The 16,737-nt window shown below is 36.5% G+C and overlaps 1 long non-coding RNA gene across 5 annotated transcripts in view; it reads right to left on the bottom strand.

The window, feature by feature from the left end:
• The window catches only part of LOC123951628, a 59,869-nt gene that overhangs the window by 42,917 nt on the left and 215 nt on the right, over positions 1 to 16,737 (bottom strand). For 3 of the 5 annotated variants that reach the window (XR_006820487.1, XR_006820483.1, XR_006820485.1), the window contains exon 2: positions 16,239 to 16,387. This is a non-coding gene — a long non-coding RNA (uncharacterized LOC123951628). Of the gene's footprint in view, positions 1 to 12,064; positions 12,169 to 16,238; positions 16,388 to 16,737 lie in introns of all 5 variants that reach the window. The other 2 variants (XR_006820486.1, XR_006820484.1) reach the window with 1 other exon arrangement.

Below are 16,737 nucleotides of genomic sequence, written 5' to 3'. Positions count from 1 at the left end.
GGGGGGCTTCCCAGCAGATTTACTAGTACTGATTCCAGGTATTAAATCAACTTATTCAACTGAATGTCGTTCAATTCCATATAATTGGCCTGTGCTCTCCTAACTCAAAAAACAACACTCATTAAACTGTAATACATCTGATTACCTTATACAACAAAAGGAACATATATCTAAGTGATACAGTAGCTGTGGTGAAAGAAAATACTCTCTTCCCTTTTGGAGACCATTAGAGAACTAAAACTGATAGATGAGTCAAATTCACGGGGGAAGCTCTAATAGAACAGTAAAACAATATGGATAGTGCTCCTCTGCAGAATTATGTTCCTGTTAAATTCTAAAACTGTCCTCAATGACTCCTAAACTTGGTCACATTAGAATACTTATAATGTGTGATAAATGGAAAGTAAATGTTTCAAGTATGCGTGGTCATATTAAAAGATCTGATGCTTTACCATTATTCAAGTGTCCCATTTCTCTCCTCAGTTAAAACATACGTCATGATGTTACCATTAGCATTTCATGTTTATAGTATTCTGCATTTTCCTAATAAAATTATGTATTACTCTCTATACTTTTGACTTACCACTAATACAAATTTTATTTCAAGTTGATGTTAATATAAGTAAGGAAATATTTTTTAGCTGTACTATAATTACTACTGCTTATAATGTTTGCAAACATCCAAGGTAAGTCAGAGAAAGGACACCTTCAAGGCATTTCTATTGCAACAAAATTTGAGTTTTGTTAATGTAACTTTTAAGTTACATTATGTTAATGTAACTTTTAAGTTACATTGATGTAAATTAATATATGAATATAAACGTGAGTGTTTCAAGAGAATATTTCTGTTCAATCTACATAAACATGGTGATTTATAGTTGGTGAGCTACAGGACAAGATGATGAGGGTTTTTAGAGAGAAGAGGCTTGCACGGTGGAAGTACATGGAGAGATGAGTAGAAAACCAAGAAATTTAAATTATAATTACATGAATAAATAAATATATAAATAAATAACCATTGTATGAATCCTTAACCTTAAAATCTAGGTTTTGTATTGAACACTTTTCCACTGGGAGGTGGAGGAAACAAAGGAGAAAAATGTTTAACAGATGTTGGGTATTCCCAATAAGAAGAGGAGGATCTCCTTTTCGCTGCCTCTATGGAATGGTGCTATCTATCAATATAGCACTATAGTTAGGCCATGTGGTTCACTTTAATTAGTGTCCTCCTAACTGGCTATTAATTAGCATGTTGTTATATAATAAGTCTCATTATCATTCCATAGTTTATGGTTGCTTCCTTCCTTTATTCCTTTTTTAGACTATGCTTCATGAGTCATATGAAGGAGTTCCAATGCTTACAAGAGCTCAGAGCAGTAACATGTTTTTGTTGGGGTCAGAGTATTGATAACTGGCAGGGAGGGAGTAGACAATAAATGAACCAACACAAATGAGGATCATAAGTAATAATTAATTACTACTAATTATGAGTGGAGCTGGCTGGTTAGTTTTCCATATCTCAGGCCTCAGCATCATTTAACTGAGAAAAATATACATGGTTCTAATTATAGTAAGAAATATTCCTCTCTTTGATAAGCATTTATTCATACAACAAATATTCATTGTTCATCTATGATACTCCTGGAAATGTGGTCTGGGATAAAATTACTTTTCAAACTTTCTGATGAACGTGAATTTTAGTTCCCTTGCCTTTTTCACTTACACAAAAGATAGGTATTTTCTGATTTCGCCCCATGAAATACTTTCAAAAGGTGAATGAAACACTGTAATTTAAGAAAAACATCCACATAACTTAAAAACACATGAAGAAATCTTGAATTCAAACACTGTAACTTGGAAAACAGGCTTATATACTTACAAGGCTTATATTTTTGTTTTGAAACAACACATGGTCTGCCCATTGCCACACCTAAGAGATGTCTATGCTACTTATACATCTTGTTAACAATTTTATAGATCTACAACCACATGGTGATCAAAAATTTCCTAAGGTATTTTGCCAAAATGAAATTACTTTTACTCTTATGTGATAAAATACTAATTTGGTGTATAGCTGAAAGTATTATTTTTCACCTAGGTTCTGTGTGAGGTATCAATACGGAAAACAGGTCAGCGGAACTTTGGAATGCTTTGTGCCAAGAGGGAAAAAAATAATCTTATATAATATCAATTATATAATTAAGTATGCAAGCAATTATTATAAACCATATCTCTATTGGAACCAGGTCTTAATATTTTAAAAGAAATTCTTCAGGTTATTTTTTCTACACTACACTAAAGCTACCTTTTCAGATAATTATGGACAAAAATTTTGAGGTTCAGTCATCTATATAACTATGTTCAGAATTATCTGTAGGTAATTGATATCAGCATAAAATAATTTAGAATTAATAATCCAGGGGCTATTTTTAATACATAAAAGTATCATCCTTAATATATTTCTGCTCTTTTCAGCTACATTCTTTCATTCAAAATCAGTAGAATTCTGTACCTCACTTATGACTAAACCACTTAGGCAGTTACCCAGAGAACAAGAACATCCATAAAAGAAGATAGTTACAACACATTTTCCCTAAAAAGAAAAATAAGCTGCATCTAGAAATATAAAACTGGCACTAAGCACTTTATTAAAAAAAAAAAAAGAAAAATATCAACCTTCACAAAAATTATAACCAATAAAGACAAATGCTGAAAACAGATTTTGGAGACTTAGACTAAGATTTTAAAAATATATAAGCCAATAGGGAACATAAGCACTGAGAAACACAGCAGAATATCTAACACACTTGGAAATCACAAGACACGAATCCAGACTTGATTAAAAAGGTGACATTCTGACAAACACCAGAGTGAATTTTATTACAATTTCTCAGTGAAAAAGGAATATGGAAATTCATTGTTTATTGCACATAATTATGTTCCCAGTTGATTGCATACTAAATTTTATATAAGTTCTCATTCTATAGTGAGTTCAGTTCAGTGATTCTAAACAGAAACATAAAGTGTTCATAGAATCCTAATAAAAGAATCCTCCCAGGCACATTTGCAACAATGACCTCTATGTAATTAGCCAAGTTCTGGTGCCAGGAGTACAAGAAAACAAGTAAGAACATTCTCACAGATGATTGTTTTTAACAAGGCTTATTTTCGTTTGGGTGTTCTCCTCACTACATTTGCATGCCTGATCTCTCACAAAACTAAATGTTCTAAGAATGTCAAGGTTAGAAGCCAGGTTCTGTAATTTTCCATTAGTCATCAGGTAGTAGATTTAAGCAGCAGATTGTGTCTTTCAATTGGTTTACTTGGCTCGTGCCAAAGTCTATTCAAATGTTCCTGCCTGTTATTTACTTTTGTATTTGTGACTCAAAGTATTGCTGCCAAGTATTCTATGACCTCTCCAAAATATTTTAATGCAAATAGGTTCGAAATGTCATCAAGACAATTATATTAAGGAAAATGTTCAAGTAAATCCACAAGCAAAGGGGGGGCCACTTCCATGTAGATCATTAATTCTTAATAATGAGGATAATAAAAGTAAGGCACTGATGATACACTATGTATTTAACATTAGTTGGAAAATAATGATTAAGCAGTAAAAACATAAAACTGTGATTGGAAGGTGATGAGCACATTCCAAGCAGAAAACAGAGCAGAAATGAAACCACAGGGCAGAAAGAATAAGAAGACAGGAAAGGCAAGAGAGCAAGGACTGCAGAGTCCTGGCAGTGTTTGTACTTGGATTTTTTTGCAGAAGCCATCAGTGTCCCTTTAAATAGCCATCACAGCCAACGGTCAAGCTGATATGCCCAAGGTCAGATACTGAGGGGCAAAATTTCCCAACAAATGTGATCAGACGAACAAAAAGGCACACTTGTGTGGAATTAATCAGCCAGCTCAGCAGGACCCATTTCTCATTTCTTTTTTCTAGTATTTGACAACATTCTCTAACTCCTCTAGATTAGAGTGCAAATGGCATGTTGCTATTATCATCTGATATCAACTCCTTTAAGCCACTGTCAACTTTGCCTTTTGGTTTAGAAGATTCAATCGGTATCTACTGTCTGTTTCAAAATTCTGAGTAACACGTGTATTTCATATCTCATTGTAGTCTCTTTGTCCAACCAAATCTTAAAAATAAATAAGAAAACTAACTGTAAATATGAAAGAGAATTTAAGTTATAGAGTAAACAATGATTTTTTTTTTAATATTTTATTTATTCGACAGAGAGAAATCACAACTAGGCAGAGAGGCAGGCAGAGAGAGAGGAGGAAGAAGGCTCCCCGCGGAGCAGAGAGCCCGATGTGGGGCTCGATCCCAGGACCCTGGGATCATGACCCGAGCCGAAGGCAGAGGCTTTAACCCACTGAGCCACCCAGGCGCCCCAACAATGATTTTTATGACATCACTATATATATTGAATTTAAAAGTTTCATCCAAATTATTTATGATCAGATCAGCCCGGTGTATAGGAAAAATTGCATCTATTCAAATACAGTCAAAGCATCAAATCCCATTTATTATTCACCCTCATTATTTTAATGTACTTTTTATAAAATTAACTTATTTCAAGATTATAGTATGCAACGCTAACATTTATTTCAAAACCAACATACAGTTCCTCTATTTCATGGAGTAGCATTGTGGAGACAGTACAGTGAACGATAAAAATATACAGACACAAGAAGGAACTTTAAAGTTCACACAGATACTAAAAGTCAAAAGAGGCAATAGGTTCAAAATTCAGGAAAACAGTTTGGGCAACAAAGAAAATGAAGCAAAAAGACCAGGCAACACAGGCCAGATGAAGGCAAACCTTCGTACAATAGGAATTTAGAGTCAAACTCTGAATATTAATGCGAATTATCGGATACCAACATCAAACAGGGCCTCAAACTAATGAACTTACTGTTTGAGGGAAAAAATATGAAGTATTGAGCCTCAGAAATGAAAAGACAAGACAGGGGCGCATGGGTGGCTCAGTCCATTAAGCATCTGACTCTTGATTTCAGTTCATGATCTCAGGGTCATGAGATCAAGACCCACCTTGGGCTCTGCTTGAAGTCAGCTTGATATTCTCTTTCCCTCTGCCTCTGACCCTTGCCCCACTTGTGTTCTATAAATAAATAAATAAATAAAATCTTGGGGGGGGGGAGACAAAACAAATAGGAACCTCCAGGCTGGAAGAAGGAAAGAAGGCAAAATGTGCCTAATAGTTTGACCTTTTTAAAGCATAAATTTTAAATTTTTTATTGAAGTCTAATTTACATATATTAAAATATATTAAAATGAAGATCCTTCTTCATTAGTGCTTCATTAAATATGCATTAAATATGCAGGGCAACCTTATGCAATCCTTTAACTATTCCTCACAACAATATAAAGGTTTATATAATCCCAGAAAGTTCATTTATGCCCACTTTCCTGTCCATTTCTATCTCCACCTGAGGCAACCACTTTCAGATTTCTATAACTACATATTAATTTTGCCTTTTCTTAAAGTTTATGTAAATGAATCATTGTATGCATTTCTTTTTTCCATGTAGATTCTTTACAACAAATGTACTGTTGGATATTGAATGTAGGGTACACAGGAATTCTCTGGTATTGTCTTCTTACCAACTTAGGGCAGGGAAAGATTTATGAGAAGATATATTTACTAAATTACATAATAAGTATATTATTTATTAAAAGATTTATAGGCAGGACTATAAAAGTAGCATAATGATATACTGGTCGGTCCTTATCAAAATTAAGTATTTCTTCTTACTAAATACCCATCAAATAGGCAAGTTATAGACTGGGAAATACAATTATCTGACAAAAGATTGTGAATATCTGACAAAAGATTGTGAATATATAGAAATTCTTACAAATCAACCATAAACAGACAAAACATCCAATTAAGAAATGGGCAAAAGACATGGCAGACATCTTGCAAAAGTATACAGAGTAATGGGACAATTGGAAAATGAAAAGGTAATGAATACCATTAGTCATCAGGAAATGCAAATTAAAATTATGATGATACACTGCTGGCCATCCACTTAAAGGGCCAAAACACAACCAAAAAAACCTGAAAATGCCAAGTTCATCAATATTGATTTATTAATTATAGCAAAGTTTACATACAAATGTAAACTATTAATAATACGTAGGGGAACATAACAAACTCTCTATTGGTGAGCATGTGGAGCAACTGAAATGCTTGTAAGCTTGGGGCACATGAGTGGCTCAGTTGGTTAAGTGTCTGCCTCTGCCCCAGGTCATGATCCAAGGGTCCTCTGGGATCAAGCCCTACATCAGGCTCCTCACTCAGCAAGGTGTCTGTTTCTCCCTCTCCCTCTGCCTATTGCTCCCCCTGCGTGTGTTGTCTCTCTCTCTCTCTCTGTCAAATAAATTAGTAAATAAAATCTTTTTTTTTTTTTTTTTTTTTTTAAAAGATTTTATTTATTTATTTGACAGAGAGAGAGATCACAAGTAGGCAGAGAGGCAGGCAGAGAGAGAGGAGGAAGCAGGCTCCCCGCGGAGCAGAGAGCCCGACGCGGGACTCGATCCCAGGACCCCGAGATCATGACCCGAGCCGAAGGCAGCGGCCCAATCCACTGAGCCACCCAGGCGCCCCCAGTAAATAAAATCTTTAAAAAAAAAATGCTTTTAAGTTGGGGGGTGCCTGAATGGCTCAGATGCTTGAGTGTCTGACTTTTGGTTTCGCCTCAGGCCATCATCTCATGGGTCCTGGGACTGAGCGCTGTGTCAGGCTCTATCTACACTCACTAGAGAGTATGCTTAAAGTTCTCTCCCTCTGCTCCTTTCCCCACTTGCACTTGCTCTCTTTCTAAAATAAACTGGCTCTTGTGTCCCTTTGATACACCACCTCATCATGGGGTTCTACGACTTGTATGCATGTTTTGTTTATTTCCTTAAGCAATTTCTTATTTTCTGTATAATTCCTGATCCAGTTCTAGAATAATCCATTTCTCCCAGGAGCTTTAGTTCCTTTTATTAAGGAATGGTATTAGAAATCAAGGTCTGACTACTAGGTGTGCTTGTTGCCACTGGGGTGTTATTGCTTCCATGCTCTACTGATAAGGAAAGGAAATCTATGTGTGTGTGTACTAAACTGTATATATACAAGAATCTGTAAACATTTCTGTTATAACTATCTGTATTAAGCTTAATATAAGTTTATACTGACATATCCAATTATAACCCATATTGCACTGATTATTGTAGCCTCTTCCCCTTGTTCATTTGTAAATTCCCAATCCAGTAATGAAAACCCTTGTCTACCATCCCATCATTTAACTGTTCAATTCCCACATATATGTATCCTATAATTGTATGGTATCTGAAGTTCTGTAGCTCCACCTGAAACAATTTCATGAATGACAGTACAATGTCTATGTGCATTTTCTTTCGCTTTGCTGACTGAAAGACTTAATTAACTTCCAAAGCTACAGTTTTTATTTTCCTGAAATATTTAAGTATTTTTCCCTAAATGTTGAATTTAAATTGGCATAATTTTAAAAAAATATATTCTTAGGTCACTTCAAAAATGTCATTCCATTTTCTATGGCATCCATTGTTTCTGCTATAAAAGTTACTACTGACTTTTTTTTCCCCCTTATCATTGTTCCCCTGTATGCAGTGTGTATCTTTTTCCTGTAACTGGTATTAAGTTTTTTTATATGATTCTCTAGGTTTTCCCTGGATTCCAAGTACATGTGTGCTAGGTCATTTGATATTGTCCTGCAGATATCAGACACTTTTTTCCACCTGTCCTTTTTTTTTTTTTTTTTTTTTTGCTCCTTATATTTGGTTTGCATCATTTCTATTAACGAGTCTTAAGTTTATAGATCCTTTCCTCTGCTGCATCCAGTTTGTTAGAAATACCATCAAGTGGAATTTTTTATGTCTGATATTTTGCTTAGTCTATTTCTTGTATTTCCTTTTTTTAACAGTTCCCAATGTGTCCATTTTCTCTATAGACTGTACCATATTTATCATAGTGATTTTAAAGTCCCTTTCAGATAATTACAACAAATGGGAGACTTTTATATTTGCCTCCGTTAGCAGTTTTCTCTTTAGACCCAGGCCCACATTTTCTTTTGTCCTCATGCATCTCGTAATTTTTACTGGGTGCTAGATGATATAAAAGAAAAAAAAGAGAAGAGTAAATAATATTTGCTCTAAAAAATATCTTGCTGCTTTTTCTATCAGCCTTCTTGTTTGGAAGTTTTAGTCTATTGAATCTCTAGATCTGCTGAGTCTAGACTTTGTTTAAGCTCAAACTAGACTCAATCCATTTCCTTAAAATGTTTTTGGGTTCTCAGCACCCGCCAAACTTTGTAGATTTTTGTACCTGATAACTCATGAACTAAACTACCTGCTACTCTATTAGCTCAAAATTCCAGCTTCTAGTATGTCCAAGGGTTACTTCCTTTATCTCTCAGTTTTGCCATTTTTGTTCTTAGTATAACTTTCTCCAACCTGTTGCCCTGCCCCCAGCTTTTAGGGGGCTACTGCAGTATAGTTGATGAAGGCCTGGAATCCCCAAAAGACTGCTCCCAGCAATCCTATCTCACTCCCCACTTTTCACATACTTTTGAGCACTCTGATCTTTTGAACAAAGTTAGAGGGTGGGTGCAGACTTATTCTGACTGGAGCTCCAGGAGATTGTTATCATTCCAACCCACACTCGGTCATTAAACATTTGGCTGACTTCCCTTTACCTCCGTTTATGGTGCATTCATGTAGTATAAATGTACTTTATGTACCATAAACTGCTCTGTAAGAAATGAAAGCAGCTGTCACTTTCTTCTCTCTTCAGAAGTTGTTTTTGCTTTTTAGATTAAGATTACTAGAGTTTGTGTCCTCAGGTCTTTGACAAGCTTTTTTGGTGTTTTGTTTTGTTTTAAATGATTTTTAAAATCCTCTCTGGCTTGGGGAGGCTGGGTGGCTCAGTTGTTAAGCGTCTGCCTTTGGCTCAGGTCATGATCCCAGGGTTCTGGGATCAAGTACTGCGTTGGGCTTCCTGCTTCGACAGAAGCCTGCTTCTCCCTCTCCCACTCCCTGTTTGTATTCCCGGTCTTGCTGTGTCTCTCTGTCAAATAGGTAAATAAAGTCTTAAATAAATAAATAAATAAATAAATCCTCTCTGGCTTGTGCTTGTGAAGTGGAGCAAAAGTCTCCTGTAACTTCATAACTCCTAATTGGGCTCTGTATTTTTCTTGTTTTATAACCCTTTCAGAACACCTCCTCAAGGATTTCTGGATCCAGTTCTCCACTTTTCCACGGTGGTGATGTTCACTTACTAAAAAACCAAAAATACTTCCTTCTTTTCTCTCCTAGCCATTCAATTTTACTGATTGTTCTTCCTTGCATTTATGTTGTAAAAAGTTACTTGGTCCCCCGTGACTCATATCTGGCCTTGTTTCTTATTCCCCAAATCTCTCACTCCAGTCATGTTTCCCTTCTCTTCTATCTATGCAATCTATGCATACTTGAGTCTCCCTGTACTTTGAGAAAAAGTTTGACCTTTGGTAGGAAATATATAAGTAGAACTTACCTTAAGCCTTTTAGTTATTATTAAGCTCAATTCTTGGATTAGCACCTACCACAGATGTATTGCCCATTCTGCCTAGACTCTTAACTTGCTTTATGTTGGCTTTCTCACTCTGGTTTAAAGATTGCTTCTTCCTAAAACCTTTTGTTTCTTTATTACTAACCATCTTGTCTGTCCCAGCTGCATTCAACTTTTGGACTTGACTAACTGCCCAGCTGAGCACATAAAACTTGCCATCATTCTCTGACTTCCTAGCAGAGTCGTGCAGCGGAAGCGTGCTGGGCCCATTCTCTGACTTCCTCCACAGCTGTGGCCGCTGGAGAAAAAAAAAAATTGTCATTTCCCCTTCCTTCTATCTACCAGAACTCCAACTTGAATAGTCCCAGTGTCTTTCAAATAACTTATTAGATTTGTTGTCTCATTTGGATTGCTCTTCTGATCATTTGATTTAATATATAAAACCTCAAAATATGTTATAAGAGGTACTAAGATACCAAAACTATGAGAATATATTATTTGAATCTCAAATAATCTTCAATTTGGAAAACATATGGACATATATTTTTAGTACAGTTGACTTTATCTATTCCTTGATTACCAGCAGCTATTCCTAATTTAAGGACAAGCTTGGTCTATCAGTCATCTCATCGATCTCATTCCACCAGTTTTTCAGGAAATAGAATATATAAAACAAACCATGAAATTTCAAGTTATATAATAACTCTATTCCTCAGCTACATCACTGATTTTGTTTAAACTTAAGAATTCCTTTCTTGGGGTGCCTGGATGGCTCAGTAGGTTAAAGCCTCTGCCTTTGGCTCAGGTCATGATCTCAGGGTCCTGGGCTTGAGCCCTGCATCAGGCTCTCTGCTCAGCAGGGAGACTGCTTCCCCCGCCCCCCGCCCCCCAGCCTGCCTCTGTGCCTACTTGTGATCTCTGTCTGTCAAACAAACAAATAAATAAATAAATCTTAAAAAAACAAACAAACCATAAAACAAAACAAAAAAACCCTCCTTTCTCTGGGACACCTGGGTGGCTCCATTTGTTTGGCATCTGACTTGGTTTTGGCTCAGGTTGTGGTCTTGGGGTCATGGGATTGAGAACCAATTTGGGCTCTGCACTCAGTGGGGAGTCTGCTTGAGATTTTCTCTCCCGCTCCACCTGCCCCTCCTCCTTCTCATAAATAAATAAATCTTTAAAAAAATAAATTATAAAATTAAAAACTCCTTTCTCTAAATTCTATTATTTAACTCCTTCCACAGTCTCTCAGGAAATGCTTAGTGATAACCAAATCATGTTGATTCTATTTTCCAATTATTCCTCTCCATTCATCTTCTCTGTTCACCAGGCATCATTACCTTTACTCTGAATTCTTCTCATACTTCCTATCAGGTCTCTCAGCCTCTAATATCCCACCCACCCACTCCCCATTCATTTTCATCAACAATTCCTGATTAATCTTTCTAAAATGTATATATGACTTTATTTATTTATTTATTTATTTTTAAAATGGTAACTAGTCCTTAGCAACACTCAATTTGGTAATTCTTTTTGGGTTTTTTTTGCAGATTTTATTTATTTATTTGATAGAGAGAGAGATCACAAGTAGGCAGAGAGGCAAGCAGAGGGAGGGGGAAGTAGGCTCCCCACTGAGCAGAGAGCCCAATGCTGGGCTTGAGGCTTGATCCCAGGGCCCTGGAATCATGACCTGAGACAAAGGCAGCCACCCAACCAACTGAGTCACCCAGGCACCCCTAAAATTTAAACATAAACCTGTCACAGATGTTCTACTTCTAGGTATACACTCTAAAGAAATGCAAACAACATGTCTTGGAAAGATTTATACATGAATGTTCATAGCAGTTTTGCTTATAACAGACAGAAAGTTGAAAGTAGCCCAAAAGTCATCAATAAGTGAACAAACTGTGGTATATCCTTATAAGGGAATACTTAGTAATAGAAAGGGAGGGACTATGCCTGAATCAGGCTCTCTGCTCAGGAGGGAGCCTGCTTCCCTCTCTCTCTGCCTGCCTCTGCCTACTGTGATCTTTCTCTGTCAAATAAATAAATAAAATCTTTGGGGGGGGGGGAAGAAAGGGAGGGACTATGGTACTTGCAACATGTTGGATAAATCTCAAAATAAGCAGAATGAATGAAAAAATCCAGAAAAAGCAGAATATATATCATTTGATTCCCTTAATGTAAATTTCTAGAAAATGCAAGCTAATCTATAATGACAGAAGGTAGATCAGTGGAAGAACAGCAAGATGGAATTACAAAGGACACAAGGAAATTTTTGTGTTAGTGAATATATTCATTATTTTGATTATGGTTATAGTTTCACAAGAACATGCGTTATGTTCAAACTTCTCAGGTTGTACACTTTAAACATGTACAGTTAATGGTATCCAATTATACCCTGATAAAATATTAAGGAAATAAAAAGATAAATTAAAAATCTCCTACACATTCCTCACCTTCTCCAGGGAATCTTCAATCTTTTAGTGGGACTTAGGCAGCATTCTTCTATCATTCACATACTTATATTTCATTGCTTCATTGATTTACCTGTTTTGCCTCACTAGATTTTAAGCAATATAGAAGGAAAGACATTATTTTTGAGGTTGATTTCTTAGAGATAAAACAGGTTTTTTCAGAAAACATACATTGTTTCTGCTCAAAGTAGAACACTGACTTGAATGGACATTGTTCTGTACTGATGCCCAATGCCGTCTTCTATATACTAGTATTTGTTACTCTTTTAAGGTCATCATTATTAATTACTAATGTTTAAAATTTGAAGACTAATCTTGAGATCAACAGAATTGAACAGGCAGTATTTCATACTGATATTTAAAAATTTTGAAGAGATGAAATTAGAATGTTAGGCACATATATTCTGACACACCTCTTATAGGTATGCCAGCTTCTTTTTTTTTTTTTTTTTTTTAAAGATTTTATTTATTTATTTGACAGACACAGATCACAAGTAGGCAGAGAGGCAGGCAGAGAGAGAGAGAGGGAAGCAGGCTCCCTGCTGAGCAGAGAGCCCGATGCGGGACTCGATCCCAGGACCCCGAGATCATGACCTGAGCCGAAGGCAGCGGCTTAACCCACTGAGCCACCCAGGCGCCCCGGTATGCCAGCTTCTACATGCCTCCTCTGTCTTAAATATAAAACTAACCTGGTCATCCTATGCATTTCGGTGGTTCATGAAAATTCCCAAAAATCTATGTTAGGGGTCCCATGTTGGAAAATATAATAAGTAATAAGGTCAATAGGCCAAGCTAGACCAAACTGTCGTAATTTATGAGTCACAGTGTGGAGGAACTTTAGATACCAGTATTTAGAAAGAGGGAACAAGCACAATTAAAGGAAAATTAAAGGAAAGTTGGGGTAAGCACAAAAATCTCAACAGATATTAAGATAAAATGTAAGTGAATATTTTCTCTCTAAAACTAAAGTTTTTTGGCTCTTCATAATAAAAAAATCCTAGGAACTCTGCTGGTGTTTTGTTACTGTATGGAGCTATGTTGTCTAAAAGAGTATGTCCTAGCCACATGCAGCTATTAAGAACTTGAAATGTGGTTACCCTAAATTGAATCGGGCAAATTTCTGACTTCATATGAGAAAAGAATGTAAAATATCTCATTAATTACCTTTATTCCACATGTTGAAATAATAATGTCTTGTACATACTGGGTTATTACAATTAATCCTACCTATTTCTTTTTATTTTTTCTAACACAGCTACTAGGAAATTTTAAGTTACATATATGGCTTGCATTTATTGTTGGCTTGCAGTATGATGGAAAGGAACCATGTTTAAACACTTGGCAAAGGAATATAGAGAGAAGCATCATCCAGAAGCAGGGGGTAGATAGGACAAAGTGATCAAGACATGAGCCAGGAGCAAAGCACATAAAATAATCATGGTCAATTATCAACAAAGTTGTAAGCCTCTCTTCTCAGAAATATTTAGAAAAATTGGGGAATGCACTCCCTTGAAGAAGTGGTGTAATGGAACATAAGTTCTCTCCTTGGTGAGTAGAGATTACAACAGGTGGAATTGTCACAGAGGAAACTTTATTTACAGTAATTAAGATCACAGTGAATAATTTCCAAAGCCATAACTCCCTGAGTGGGGTGAGTTTCTTTTATTTAGGGTGAGGGTCAATATTCAGAAATGGGAGTTTTGTCATCACAAGGAAAGGTGGGTGTAACACTGCACAGGTATTTTTAAAAAAAACCTCTATATACCCAATCCTATGTTATGTTAATAAAACTTGTGCTACTCCCAGGGTGACTTTAATATAATGAAGCAGAAGGGGCTATGTGCCTGCTCTAAGAATAATTAATTATAAGCTGGTGTCTTGGGCTCCTTTTCTCAGGTAAAGAATGCAGCAACTGGCTTACTTTTCAAACTGCACAGGGAGTTATGGGGGCTTTTACTACTATTTTATTATCTCTGATATAGTTAGGCTATGTCCTGGCTTGTTAAAGATGTTAGTTTTTGCATTCTCTTTATTTCCTTATCATTAACTACTGAGGTTTTTGCTCGTATTTGTAATTCTGACACCTTCTGGAAAGCTCTGTTAGAAGTTGTGTTAGGGTGGGTGCCTGGGCGGCTCAGTCATTTAGGTGTTTGCCTAAATGACTGCTTTGGGTCATTATCCCAGAAGTCTCACATGTGGCTCCTTGCTTGAGAAGCCTGCTTTTCTCTCTGCCTGTTGCTCTGCCTATGTATGCTATCTCTCTATCAAATAAATAACTAAAATCTTAAAAAAAAAAAAAAAGTGTTAAGGCAAGTAGGCCAGTAAGATCACAGAAAATAGATGGGGGCCTAAAATGACTTCTCTTTCTCCTCTCTCTACTTACAGAAAGTTCATTTGCCTCTTAATGTAAAGGGTGACTTTAGAAGACTGGAAAACCAGGTGCTGCAGTAATTTTTCCTTGGGTGCACATGGTTCTTGGTCACACCACTTTAAGGAATGAAGAGGCAGACCAGACAGAGTAGTGGGCAGCAAAGCAAGGTTTATTTAGTGATGGCAAAGTAATAACACAAAGCTCCCAAGAAAGGAGTGGACCTGAGAGGGTTGCAACCAGTTTCTACGTCTATGGGTTTTTTATCGGCTTGTTAGTGGGCTGTTTTAACCTGATTAACACTCCCGGGGGGGGGGGGGGGGGGGGGCTGACATCCTATCAATTTGTCATCTATCAATCACAGGGGAAAGGGTGGAGGGCTCCTTCCAGGGTGGTGTAAAATCCTCTTAGGGTAGTTTCCTCTTAGGGCAGGGCCGCATTGTCCCTGCCAGGCTGTCTCCCAGCTATCCATCATAGGGAGTCACCTGTGGAATCTTTGCTCAGATATTTTGTTTCTCATCTTCCACTTCCTATTTCAGATTTTCAGATTTAATACGCAATGAGAAAATACAACGTTATTTAACTATGGGATTAGCTAGATTTTTTAGAAAAAACATTACTTTCAGGTCAGGGAATACTAGATATGGAAGTGATGAGCTCGATATAGGAGTGCCCTTAGAACTTAAAATTTCAAATGTTTAAATAATTTGATTTTTATTCACTCATTCTTACACGAAATTCATTGTTTTATATTAGAAGATTACTTACATGGTTAGGGCATTTGTGTTTTTTACAATGACAATTCATAAAAGCACCAAATCTACTTGGACATCTTTCCACCATTCCTCACTGTGCTGGCCACTAAAGCAACTCAGAAAAACCCCGATAGCCAGAATCACGAGTGTCCCATTTCATAAATAAAAATTAAAACCCATTCCTTTAAATGTTAAACTCGATTCAAATAATGAGAATACTTTCTGGACAGAGGAAGTTTTTAAAACTGCAAAAAGAGGATGAATCTGTTCAGTTTTCTGAAAAGAAATATGGTGTCACCTAGTATTGATATACGACTGATTCCTGCCACTGTATCTCTAATTCCTGTCATTTCCCAAAGCCACTTTTGAAAGCAAGGAGAAATACTGGCTAGCAGATATAACACCATTGTTGTACTGCTTTAGGTCTAAATACAGTACAGCCATCTTTATCTAATTGGGTTTTATAACCTATTTCCTTGCCATTTTAGTCCTTATTAATTATTTCACAGCCAGAATTTTTACTCTGGTTTTAATGCACAGATCTTAAGAAAAATCTGTGAACACTCTGAAAATGTATACAAAGACTGTTGTCTGTCTGTTTTCCATTGGGAGAGGAGAGTCCCCAAGATTCTGATTTGTCATAGCCAAGCTATTTATTTTGAAAATTCAAACAATTTTAGGGGAAGATGCCATCCCCTCTCCTCTTCCTCCACCTTTGGAAGATTTAGCTAAAGAGGGGTTGAAAATAATTTAATCAATATCTCATTGCTGGACATTTAGGTTTAATGAACACACTTTGTACAGAAATCTTTTTAGAGTTCTTGTTAGCTTTAGGATAAATTCCAAAGGGTGAGACTGCTGGGCTAAAGGATGAGATTATTAAAATATTTACACTTTTTTAAAAAGTTCATTTATTTTTAGTAATCTCTACAACCAAGGTGGCACTGAACTCAGGACCTGTAAATCAAGAGTCCACTGTGCTCCGACTAAGCCAGCCAGGGGCGCCAAAATCTTTAATATTTTTCATACATACTGTCTTATTGTCAGGAAGTTATGCGATTACATTTTCGCCAACACTGTGTGAAGTTATTATCTCACATGTGGATATAACTTGTATATTATTTTGACCTGTATTTCTTAGTTTTACTTATCTTCATATTCCACGAGCCAAACACACCAATCCTGTCAGGAGAGAAATAAAGTACTATTACTATTACTATGTATGCTGTGACCGTGATTGTAACAACAGCTAACATTAATTAAACGTAAAATTCTCTGAAGGAATTTGAGCTGGGATCTCCTTCGGCTGTAACCACTCAGTTAAGGGGACAGGGGTGGAGGATGGTGACCCATGTGCAAAAACAGACGCAAAACCAAAGCAAAGCAAAACAAATTCCCCAAAACACGGCTCCTGACGCGCGTAGTTTCCTTCTACCGGGCAAGAGGTTCTAAATTTTAAACGATTTGAATTTTCAGCGGCCAAACCCGCGTCTACCAACCAGTTTATCCTACTCCCAGCATCGCGAGCATGA

The sequence above is a fragment of the Meles meles genome, chromosome 10 (assembly GCF_922984935.1).
Source record: "Meles meles chromosome 10, mMelMel3.1 paternal haplotype, whole genome shotgun sequence".
Classification (NCBI taxonomy): domain Eukaryota; kingdom Metazoa; phylum Chordata; class Mammalia; order Carnivora; family Mustelidae; genus Meles; species Meles meles.
Note: the sequence above shows the minus strand (reverse complement) of the source record. Positions and strands in the feature narration are given on the sequence as shown.